Raw genomic sequence first — 12,819 nt, 5'->3', positions numbered from 1 at the left:
TGCTGTGCCTTTTGCTGCCTTTCCTCCGAGATGGGATGGACTTTGCTTGCACATCCAGGATTTCTCCCTTGAGGAGCAACCACTTGTCCTGAGCTCCCCTCACCATTGGGTTGTGGGCTTTTAGGGCCTCTCTGACAAGCCTCTTTAGCTTGTCAAAGTCAGCTTTCCTGAAGTCAAGGACTTCTGTGTTACCGACTGACTTGCCAGCTTTGCAGCAGATGGTGAAAGGTGATCAACCCATGGTCACTGTCACGCAGCTTTCCTTCAATCATTAGGTCACTGATTAGGTCACCCCCGGTTGCCAGTATGAGGTCAAGCAGTGCTTTACCTCTTGTCAGCTCGTAGACTTCCTGCATCAGAAAGAGGTCATCCACATATGAGAGAGAGCTTTGCGACCGCTTGGATTTGGCTGAGCACTCCTCCCACGAGATGTCTGGGTAGTTAAAGTCTCCCATGACAACCATACACTGTGATCGTGCGGCCTCAGCCAATTCTCTGGTGAACTCCTTGTCAAGGTCTTGACTCTGGGCAGGGGGTCTGTAGTAGACCCCCACCATAGTATCCCCTGTACTGTGTTCCCCATGGATATTAACCCAGAGGGTCTCAAGTCGTCCATCATGGGTGCCAATGTCGGCTTGCAGGGACGCATAGCTTTCCTTGACAGAGTGCTACGCCCCCGCCCCTTTTGTCCACTCGATCCCTCCTGTACAGGGTATAGCTATCTATACCTGTGGTCCAGTCATGGGTGGAGTCCTACCAGGTCTCCATTATCGCAATGACATCATAGTTATTTGCACTTAGCAGGAGAACACGTTCCTCCTGTTTATTCCCCAGGCTCCTGGCATTTGTGTATAGGCACGGAAGTATTCGCTTGGGGGCCCTTGCCCTGCCTACATAGGGCATAGTCTGGAGGGAATCTTGGAGAACTTAGCAAATTCAAGAAGACCTGTTGTTAGCCTGTGCACCACCCTCCTTCCCACTCTTAAATCTCCCCTGCTGGTATGTATGTCATCTATGTTGTTTTGTCATGGGTGGCTAGATGGATTTTGGTATAACTGTTTTTGTGTTCTGGGGTGCAAGCAATAAAAAGTTGGGCTGTAGACCTGTCTCATCTCTTTTCTCAATAGCCAACCTGCAAGGTTACCTGTAACCCAGGTAACACTGAGCCCTGATCTGAACATACTGTCTGTAGAACTTAAACTGTAGAAAATAAACTCTAGAATGTATCGTCTGTGGAATCTAGTGTAGTTAGACAGACAAATAGTAGGAACAACTGAGGAAAGATGATCACTTTGGTACTAATGCATATATGTAGAGTGAAATTAATTCTATCTTTACACTATGTCTGGGTATGAGTGTAACTATAAGAAGAACACATCAAGAATATAAATATCTGGGTTTTCAAATGGGTTATGATACAAGCTTTTAATGCAAGTGACTTCACTTGTGCATTTATCTTCAGATGAAATTCTCTCTTCTGGTAGAAGTTTATATTTCTCTCCTGGTTATATTAATTTGTGCCACAATTGGCTGTAAAATGCTAACAGCATGCATGACAATACCTTGTCAAAAGGTACCTGAAACTTCTAAGTGTACAAGAGAAGTTACACATAACAGGAGGAAATGCCTCCAGTATTTTTTTCTCTATTAAGTACAGACTGACAATTAAAGTGTTGACCTACCTATCAAAGAATTAGAGTGCTAATGAGTATGTGATGAAGCTACTCATGTAAGCAACATGGGAGGGGGAAGAGAAAGATGACTATCAAGAGGAAAAAGCTAAGTAATAAAAAAGTCAGGGTCAGTCTGCCAAAGTAGGCACCTAGGTGACTTACACACATCTCCTGTGGGCATTGATGGGGAGTTACTGAAATTATATCTTTCATTGGTGGGAGAAGAGCAGACCCTCCATTGCTTAGTGCCTTACCATGAAGATTTAAAGTTAGTTTAAGTGAATCCATCAATGTTTGCATTGGCTGTTTTTGGGTACAGCGCACTAACTTGTACCATAGGGGCGGGCAATTATTTTGGGCAGAGGGCTGCTTGCTGAGTTTTGGCAAGCCATTGAGGGCCGCACGACAGGCAGCCCAGGGTATGTAAAAGGTTATTAAATCTCCAGGGGCCATTTTCCTATTTTGCTGGCTCTCCAGGAGATCAGTTCTTGTCGCACTGTATGTGGTCATCCTCTAATAATGACTATGGGAGTTAAGCATTAGCACCATCAAGACACCAGATCCTCATCTGACTTTGACCTTACTTCCCAGAGCTGAGATTTATTAGTGCTAATCCCCAGGTACAGAGTCAACAGTGGGGAATCTACAATTAGCAGCTTGTGTTGGGATGTGATACTACCTGATACTTTCAAGAATGCTTTAAGGTCCCAATTAATTTTAATTGGTTTGTTACACAACTGGTCCAATCGTGATTAATTGAAATCTGTCTGTAGGAGGCTCTGTTTCCCAAGCTCTTGTACTTACTCTGATAATCCTTTACAAGATGAATCACAAACTGTCCTCATAGTAATCTCATTCTTTTTTCTGTAACTGAATTTGCAAGTTATGTCAAGGCTAACATTTTTCCCCCGTTTTTTGTCTTTTTGGAAAAGCAATTGTATATAATTGTCCAGTCTCTCATTTAAAGCAGAGGTCTAGCAAAGCATCTGTGATGCATGGGGCAGTGCCAGCTGTGGCAGTACCAATTGCAACTATGCAGTTAGCTGCTACTGCAGCAGTGGCTATTTTTGCATCCCTTCTCCTCCCCTCACCAGAGGTGGTGCCTGGGGCTGTGCTGCTCCAGTCACCCTCTCTGTTATGCTACTGAGTAATCTATCATGTAGATTAAGAGGTCACCTAGGTGCCTACTTTGGCAGACTGACCCTATCAAGATTTGCATTGGACCCACATGCCCTGGCAGAATGTGGGTTACTTTGGGTCAGAAGTGAGGGGCAGCAGCAGGGCTCAGGGGGCTTTGGCTTGGGAGGGCAGCAGCAGGGCCTAGGCATGGGCATATCACTGTCCTCCCCACAGAGGTGTCCTCTTTTTTTATAACCATAAATATGGTAACCCTACAGGAATGCAACCCAGCAGTGTGTAGAGCAACACCCAACAGATAAGTCTAGGGAGGGGAAGGGGCAGGGGAAGAGGGAATGAGTGGCTGGGGGCAGATTGAGGCCCTTACAGTGATGGAGGGAGTGGGGCAGGGATAAGGCTGGGGTGAATGAGGCCCCAGGGCCAGAACATGGGAGGCTCATCTATGGGTGTGGGGGGGGGGGGGGCAGGGCTCCCTGCTGTTGCACACACCCCTGGGGGTGGTATGGAGGGCATGTGACCCCCAGATTTGTGTGTGGGGCAGAGGTGGGCTACCTACTGCAGGCTGGGGCTCTGTGAACGAATGAATGAATGTATACTCTAAAAGCTCAGTGAATGTTAACTCACTGTTTCTGATCAATGATTGTTTTATGGTCAGAATAGGGATTATTGGTATGTGCTAATGGCATGTTTTCATCAACATGTCTTCTTCCTCTGTATCTTAGTCTGATCTATTTTTATAACAGAATATAAATAAAATAATATTTACATTTAATATGTAATAGTTATTATATACATATGTTTTTATTTATGCTGGTATTTAATGAAATTACATCAGATATCTGTAGTGTAACTGAGAAATGAGCATTCTTTTGTTAGTTCACACTGGAAACACCAGCATAACTAAGAAGGAGCAAGCTGGCTTCTCTTCAGCTCATTAACAAAATTAACAGGTAAACTGTAGGTGTCAGATCATTCTATCTAGCGCTATTGGAAGCAAAATGCTACAGATTAATGTTTATATTCTCAGGTGTCTATTTCTAGCTACATAGAAAAGTAAACTTTTGACTTGCAAACTGAGGATATCCGACATGAATATCATTGATTATATCAGTTATTAGGTTAGTAGCAAGGTATATCATCAAGGCTGCCTGACTTTCCATTATAGAAAAGGCTGTTTTGGTGAATGCTCCCCAGAGGAAATCATTTTTTATGTTCAGTGCAGTGTGTATGGTATATTTTAATTAGGGCTTATGCCCATATATTGTATGACAAGGATAAAAAATGAAAAATCTCTTCACTAATGAGACTGCTGTCCTTTCAAAAACAGTAGTATGTGATCATGTAATTAAAGACCATGACATAATACACAGAGGCAGCACTAAGGTTGCACAGTGAACAACCTTAATTTTGACACTTGAATGCTTGACTTTCCATCCTGACATTTAATATGCAAGTACTTTTATGCACGTGTGTGTGTGCTCTCTCTCTCATATTTCAGATATGGTAATGAGTATGTAAATAACATTTTACATTTTCAAACTACTGTACACACATTAAACTAATTTACTCTTGACAGATGACAAAATGGAAATAACTGGAATTGAAACTGCCTATAATCTTGAGAGAGAATATACACTTACATTTTACAAAGGTGTCTCGTGTCTTTTGAGAAATGAAATACCTCAGACTAGGCAAGTAAAATGACATTTATCTCGGTAAAGCATGCCAGGGTGTCAGTGGCTGTCCTCCTGGTATACTCACATGGGTGTTTCTGCCTTTTTAGGACTATGGGACACATTTCTTTCCTAACGTAAGGAAACACTATGGTTTGGCCTTCAGAGGAATCATTATCCATCTTCTGTGTAAGCATGCTTAATGTACTGAAAGATGAATGCCCTGTACCTAGCAACTTGATACAGCAAGGTCAGTACTTTGTGTTCCTTTAAAAATGAGATTATGAACAATAGTAAGGTTATCATCCTAGTAGATGATTTTGTATAACTATTTTAACTTACAGCAACTCACCCTATAAACACAATTGTACTGCATCTTCTGTATAGGCAGTAGATTCATATTGAATTGTTTGTTTATATATTTTCATTATCATTTACCACAAACTATGATAACTCCTTGTTAATTAGATACAACTTACCTTCTCTCACGCACATGGCAATTTGTATTGTACTTCACGTATTTCATTCAGATAATACACATGGTTAATTAACTTGAGTCTTTATTTATGGATATTGTAGCCAGTCTGCCTCCAGCAAAGTCTGATGCTTTAAGACAATTATATTGCATTACCAGGATTTTCCCTCATAGCTGTTATTGGCACTGTTGAGAAGAACGAATACTGATGTATGTGAGCATGACACTTGTTGCTGATGTAGCATAATTACCCCATGTAAATTAAGTATTCTTAAACTATGCTGTGAAAATAAACACATGAGAAGAAAGCATAGGATGGGTTGACACAGCTGGTCAGCATAGCAGCTTTTCACCTCTGGAGATCTAGGATCAAAGCTTGATTGAATTCAAAAGTGCAGTTAGGTGATCTCATCTTAGACAAAAACTTGTACGGCACTATTTGATGTAATAATTGGCAGGCTGGTGGGTACTAGAACAGCAGGTGTGTCTATATGTACAATTAATGTGCCTGAATGTTCTGTGCAGAAAATTTAGGCGCATTAAACTGCAACCCCACACGCATCTGAGCATGCTCCTGATGGGAGCAGTCTAGTCCAGGGCTGCTCCTGCCCTGCTCTGACCCCCTGCAGCAGCCAGTGGAAGCTCAAGGCTCCTGCAGGTGCCAGCTGTGGGCTGCCAGGTTGCACGGGGGCTGGTCCTGATCTCCAAGATAGAGCTATCCTGGCTGCCAGGCAGCTGCCTCCCAGCCACGTGGAGATTGGGACCCATCCCGAACTCCACGTGGCTGGGAGGCAGCATCATGCTGAGTTTGGACAGCTCTCTGCTGCCTGTGGATGCCTAATGCCAAGAATGACCAAGAGCAATTTCCTCTCAGTGAGTACGTTTAGATGTGTGTATGTGCCTGTTGCAGCATCTCAAACTAGTCTGAGATGCCACAAGAGGTACGCTAAAAACAAAAATGTTTCCTATGCTGCATCTTTGCAGCACTGGCTCTCAATTTGATACTGGGAAATCCCATTGTCCAAAAAACACCCCCTCAAAAACCCCACATGGGGGGGGAGGGGAGGAGAAGCAGTCCAGAGCATGCTTGTATTGTGTGCCCTGAGGCAACCGGAGGTTGAGTCCTACGGAGAAATACTGTAGCATCTGGTCAGAGCATCTCTATGGCAGAGCAGGTCAAGGCTGCAGTGTGCCCTGGACCCAGGTGCTGTCCCAGGTAAATAGGGATGGGGTGACGACTGTGTGGTTTCTGAGGGGCTTGTGTGGGGGGGATGTGGGGTTTGTGGGGGTGGTGTTTGTGTGGGGAGCTTGGGGGGGGGCTGCCACATGCCCCCCCCCCCCATGGTGCACAACCCCTGGTGGTGGCTGTCAGGGCAGTCATGGCTTGCAGCAGGCAAAGCCCTGTGGTGGCATGGCACTGCTTGAGATCTGGGGGCTGCACAACCCAAACAGATCTGATCCAGCCTGCCCAGCTAGCATGCCTTTCGACAGGACCATGACAGCTCCTGCCACCACCTGCAGCCCCTATCCAAAGGCACACTAGCAGGGCAGGGTGGGGTGGGCCGGGCCCATTCAGCATGTACAGACTCCGGATAAGGCACTGCTGTGTTGCTGCGGGGCTGTGTCTGCTGTAGGCCATGACTGCCTTGATGTGCCGATAGACAGATAGGTCTCTATATCTACAGGTACTAGAAAATGGCACATTAGACTAATCTACTTCACAGTAACTGCTGCTCACGTGTAGGCAATGATGCTTTACTGTGTAGTAGATTAGTTTAAAGTGCAGTAAAGCATCTTGTGTACACACACCCAGCAAAGGTTAATCTAGAGCTACAACTGTGTGAGGAAGGCTGTGAAACTTACAGAACCACAGCTCTTTATACTGCATCTACCCACCTCCTCTTAACACATGTACATTCTTTCTTTATATCTAGCGCTAACCAGTTGTGATAGGCCACTACAGTTGCAAAGAAACCCACAGCAATTAACGTTCTCTTCCTGGATAGAACATAGACGGTTTAATGGAATTATCAAATCAGTCCATATTTTCTAACATATTCAGCCTATTCTTATGACAATTTGCTATCTATGCTATTTATTACCATTTCACTTATCAGGACTTTTGGGATTTACTTTGTTTTGATTTTATACAAACTTTAAGCACCTTATTAAGGCATAGATAGTTGCACTGAAGTTAACACTGAGTTGAGTTTTGCAGTTAAAAACCTACAATCAGCCTCTATACATACTATTCTTATCCTTGCCAAAGTTACAGATCTTGCTCCTTGACTACAAACTAATTTTTCTGGAAATCTGCAAGTAAATGTGGTAATTAGTTTAGTGATTAAAATAAATTAAAAGTTTATATTTTCAAAATTTAGCATCCACTATGAGATCTTTCTAACTGCTGATTTAATTTTTTTCATTTTCTTTCCAGCTGAAACTCTCCCTCAGCTGAAGCATACAATTCTTTACTATATGGGTAATTCCATGAAATATTTCACTTCAGAATGATTGACATCTTCCAGTATTTTCAAGAGGACTGTCTTGATCTTAGTCCTTGGTTTTGGAATGATTACAACATCCTTGTGATATCCTTTACCCTGAATTATTGGTATATAATCCCCGCCTTTGTTCCAATTTAACACAGTATAATTTCCTAACCAAAATTAACATGAATATCACAGTACTACAAAGTCTACATGAAAAGTTTTCAGCTAGCAATGATCACGCCTTGGTTCAACCTCACTAAATCCAAAAGCAAAACCAGAGAAAAGTCTGGTCTGAGACTTTCCTTTTATGCATATTTAAAGTGAGTTCCTATGTGGTTTTTCTGGTCATACATAAAATGCTCTAGTATAAGTGGTGCTCAGCTCTGGGGGCTGGATCCCATGTATGGGTTAGTCCACAAACCAGAAGAGATGGCTCTGCAGGCTGGAGGTTGAGCTTCACCGTCCTAATACATTGGTTTTCAACCTTTTTCCATTTATGGACTCCTAAACATTTTGAATGAAAGTGCCAACCCCTTTGAATTGTAAGTGTAGGTATTCACATATTTTTGATTGATAGTCGTCTTTTGTGGACAGCTTAGACATAGTCTGCAGACCTCCAGGGGTCTGTGGACCACAGCTTGAAAACCACTGCTCTAATAGCAAGAGACACTGCTGTAGTATAGTAGAACATTCTTAATTTGTACCAATGGCTAAAACCCCTATTACAAATTTGGAAATTAGCAAAAAAAAAAAAAGAATTTAGCATACATTGTGTGTTCATTTATTTGAAAAACGGAATCAATGTATCTTAAGAAATACATAATTACCATTAAATTGTCTGGCATTTTCGGTAAAATTCTTAATAATGCAAGACCATAACAGCACCCTGCTAGTAAGCATTTCCCAAAAAAATAAAAATGGAAAAACCGATTTTTGTAGGCAAGTGCATGGTTTGTGTATTAAAGACATCCTGTGCATTTTTATGATTTAAAAAAAAGTACTATTACATATCCACGTCCTTCAGATGGGATATAAAAAACATGGACCTCTAAATTATTTCCAAGGTTATTTAAGGTTCATGTGCTGTCAGCATTTAAAAAAACTCTTCTATCATCATTAAAGGCATTTAACCATTCACACATTTATCATCTGAATAGTGAATGGTATAACCACAATATACAGTATTGGATATCTATAGGTTTCTATGGGTAGAGAATCTGCTAGAGTTCTCCTAATTTTAAACAGTAATAATAAAGATAGAAAGGGAACTACCGGCCATTTTAATCCTTCTTTTGCCAGTAATAGGTTTCGTAGTGCTATATTCAAAGTGGATTCAAAATGGCTACAAGACTGGGCCTTTCCATTCCATTAGGAGAATATTATACAAATTTAAAGCAAGAAAAAGTATGTACAATTTAAAATATATATATATTTTTTTTAAGAATTAAATACAGTTATCACGGACAAGTGTAAGGTGATGCACCTGGGGAGGAACAATCGGCACCATACATGCAGGCTGGGGAACTCCCCTCTTGTCAGCACGGAGGTGGAAAAGGATCTGGGAGTCATTACTGACTCCAGGATGAACATGAGTCGGCAATGTGGGGAGGCAGCTAGGAAGGCCAACTGCGCCTTGTTGTGCATTCACAGATGCATCTCGAGCAGGTCCAAGGAGGTGATCCTCCCCCTCTATGTGGCACTGGTCAGGCCGCAGCTGGAGTATTGCGTCCAGTTTTGGGCGCCGCACTTTAAGAGGGATGTGGACAGCATCGAGAGGGTCCAGAGGAGGGCCACTCGTATGATCAAGGGACAGCAGGGTAGGTCCTATGAGGAAAGGTTGCGGGACCTGAACCTGTTCAGCCTTCAAAAGAGAAGGCTGAGGGGGGATCTTGTGGCCTGTTATAAACTGGTTAGGGGGGATCAGCAGGTGCTGGGGGAGTCCCTGTTCCCCCGAGCGCCGCAAGGAGTGACCAGGAACAATGGTCACAAGCTGGCGGAGGGAAGGTTTAAGTTGGACATCAGGAGGCGCTACTTCACGGTCAGGGCGGCTAGGGTCTGGAACCAGCTTCCAAGTGAGGTGGTGCAGGCTCCCACCCTGGGGTTTTTAAGAGGAGGTTGGATGACCATCTTACTGGGGTCATTTGACCCCAGTGCTCTTCCTGCCATGGCAGGGGGTCGGACTAGATGATCTGCTCAGGTCCCTTCCGACCCTAGAAACTATGAAACAGTCCTCTCACTGGTCACTTGACCTGACTCTGACTCCACTTTCTTCAAAAGGAGTATTCCAGAATCAGGTATGTGATTAGTCAAGGTCGTACACAGCCCTGCAAACTACCTAATTAATCTTGTTAGCATTTCATTGTGATCATTCTATCTTATCAGCATCAACAATTTGGGTTGTTGTTTACCATTTCCATGCTGTTATTGACAACTGGTACGTCCCATACTTTTTCTTTAATTTAATCTCTTAGCATAAGTAAAGTGCTACAAAAAACCTCACAAACCTGAAGCACATCACAAAAAGACTTCATCTGCAATTCTTATAGTTCTTTATTCTACTATTCATAGAGGCAGTCATGGAAATATTGGCAAAACTCAACACACTTGCCAAGGATTACCTGGCAGTGAGAGTTGGTTGATGCTTCTTCATGTGAAATTTAAGAACAGAACATTAAATGAATTCTGATTTCAAAACATCTATCAAGAAAGAATGTGGTGTTAAAGGGCCCAAACCACCAAACCCTAATTTCTATGGCTGCTTATTTTTCACCTAAATATTTAATGCTAATTCTTGGGGTTCTAACTATTACAACAAGCATTCTTCCTGTTGTTGAATATACTGTTAAAATATACACTGTTTGCAAAGCTGTTGTAAATGATGATTTTATATACCATATACTTAAACAAACACTACTGTAGTTGGGGTTTTTTATTCACCTTTTTCATTAAACTACATTTTTGATCTTTGAACAAAACAAATACTTACGCCTATTGCTCCTCCTGCTTTGAAAGTTTCACGGAAGTCAGTACCTAGGTGATATAGATTTTTAAGCTAGCATTTTTTCTTCCTTTTATTTATTTTGTAAAGGAAGACACCAGCTCGCATCTAACTGTTTAAAGCAGCTAATAAATGCACAAGCAAATAATTTATCAAAAAAAAATATTTCCTGAATGCCCATTTCTCTCAATTTTTGTTTTGTTTTCGAAGTTTAAATATGTAGCTAGGTATGTTGGTCATATCACTGGTAGACGACAGAAACACAAGACAGACTACAAATATGACATCTATGAAGGTTTCTTCATCATGTTGACTTTTCCAAGAGAACATGAGAGGAGCATGCAGTGTGTCCTTGCTGGAGCAGTGGTCTAGGACTTTCAAGTTCTGGGCCTTATTTCTGGCTTGTCACTGGCCTGCTGGATGACCCACCAATTACTTTATTCTTCTTTTCCTCGGTTTCTCCATCTGTAAAATAGCAATAAAGATACTTGCCTGCATTTGTAAAGGACTTTGAGATATTTGATTAGTAATTTAAACTGTGTATGCTCCTTAGTAAATAATTTGCAGCTGCTAATACCCTGAGTCACCCACTTCCTGCATTTACATCTTTATTTAAACACTTAATGTTCTGATTCTGACATAGCAAAACACTTGCTTTACAATTACTGCTTTAACAAAGTGGTTCTTCTCCAGTACACAAGAGTAATTAGAATAGCAGAGAACTGGCAAGACTGCCATCATCTATGAGCACAAGGGACTAAGTAGTATTTTAGGTTACTGTTATTGAAAGTAATAAAAATAGCTTTCAAGTCAAGCCTGCCCTCCAACGGTTTTAATAAAGAACTAAAATGAAGGAAGGTGATGTGATTTGTTCATTAAGGGAGGGTCTGTTAACATTATATATACATTGTCCTTTTTACCAGAGAAATTTACTTTTTGAGAATCTGCTGCTTCTCTTTAGGTCATATGCATTGATGTCTCATATAATCTGGCATATGCTCATCACTTTAAGTGCTATCTGATCACCTTTTTTATCATACTTTTCCTTAAAATAATGCACAGTATTGAGGCTAATCAAGTTGTGCATCTTTTCATACCATCTTAAAAGAATGATGGCAGAAGAAATGTGGGGAACATATAGTGAAAAACAACTCGCATTTCTAACAGGTTTTTAATGTATTCTTGTGTGAAAAACTGTAGTACAGTTAGTTAATATTGCTACATGTACAACTCTGGTACAACAGGGTTGTATGGCTGATCAACATCAGGCTGGTATCAAACTAGTCTAAAGTCTCATCTCCAGCAAGCAGCCTAACACCTGACAGAGGGGAAAGTGTAAAAGTTTTTCTTAATTTAAAGTTACTTTAGAGCAGCTTTCAACCAGCCATTAGATTCTCCTAAGCGTGCCACACTATCAGGCATGCAAAGATGATTCACAAGAGATGCCCAGAGATTTCAAACAGGAATCTACAATCTGACTTTAATGGTCTCAGATTTTTTTCCAACAGAGAATTGCTTTATTATTTTTCCATTGTCAGAAAATGTGTGAAAGCTAAGAGCTGGTCCTTTCTGAGGGCTGCCTTGAGTCTAGCAAGCTTGAGAAACACTGTTTTAGAGGGATGATGCCTCCTTCCTACCTCTTCCAGTCAATTGGATTATGCCTTGAAAACTGAATACTGTTTCCTCGTTTTATTTATTTTTTAAATTTAACTGCTAGTTTAACTAGCTGTCTAAGCTATACTTACTCGTTGAGACATGGATCTAGATTTCATAGACATTAGGGCTGGAAGGGACCTTGGAAGATCAGAGTCCAGCCCCCCGCCCAAAGGGCAGGAAGTCAGCTGGGGTCATAGGATCCCAGCAAGATAAGCATCCAATTTGCTCTTGAAGGTGTTCAATGTAGGTGCTTGAACCACCTCCGACGGCAGGCTGTTCCAGACCTGGGGGTTTGGACAGTAAAGAAATTCTTCCTTATGTCCAGCCTGAAACAAGCTTGTAGTAGTTTATGACCGTTCAACCTCGTCATCCCTTGGAGCACTCTGGTGAACAAACGTGCCCCCAGATCCTGGTGGTCACCTGATAAACTTATAGGTGGCCATCAGATCACCCCTGAGCCTGCGCTTTTCTAGGCTAAAGAAAGAGCCCCATGGCTCTCAGCCTGTCATCATAAGGTCTGCTTTCCTGACCTCTGATCATGCATGTGGCTCTTCTCTGGACTCTCTCAAACTTCTCCACATCCTTTTTGAATTGTGAAGCCCAAAACTGGATGCAATATTACAGCTGTGGCCTCACCAAGGCTGAGTACAGGGGGAGAAGGACATCCGGGATTTGCTTGAGAAGCACCTATGGATGCAAGCCAGTGTTTTGGTCA

At 42.0% G+C, this 12,819-nt stretch overlaps 1 long non-coding RNA gene across 3 annotated transcripts in view; it reads right to left on the bottom strand.

Moving 5' to 3' along the window:
- Window positions 1–10,607: 10,607 nt before the first annotated feature.
- Window positions 10,608–12,819, bottom strand: part of LOC109291545 — a 23,175-nt gene continuing 20,963 nt past the window's right edge. For all 3 annotated transcript variants that reach the window (XR_002095880.1, XR_002095879.1, XR_002095881.1), the window contains one exon: window positions 10,608–10,913. This is a non-coding gene — a long non-coding RNA (uncharacterized LOC109291545). The remainder of the gene's footprint in view (window positions 10,914–12,819) is intronic.

Source organism: Gavialis gangeticus, unplaced genomic scaffold (genome assembly GCF_001723915.1).
Source record: "Gavialis gangeticus isolate Ggan-Ray unplaced genomic scaffold, GavGan_comp1, whole genome shotgun sequence".
Taxonomy (NCBI): domain Eukaryota; kingdom Metazoa; phylum Chordata; order Crocodylia; family Gavialidae; genus Gavialis; species Gavialis gangeticus.
This window is presented reverse-complemented; position numbering and strand designations above follow the sequence as displayed.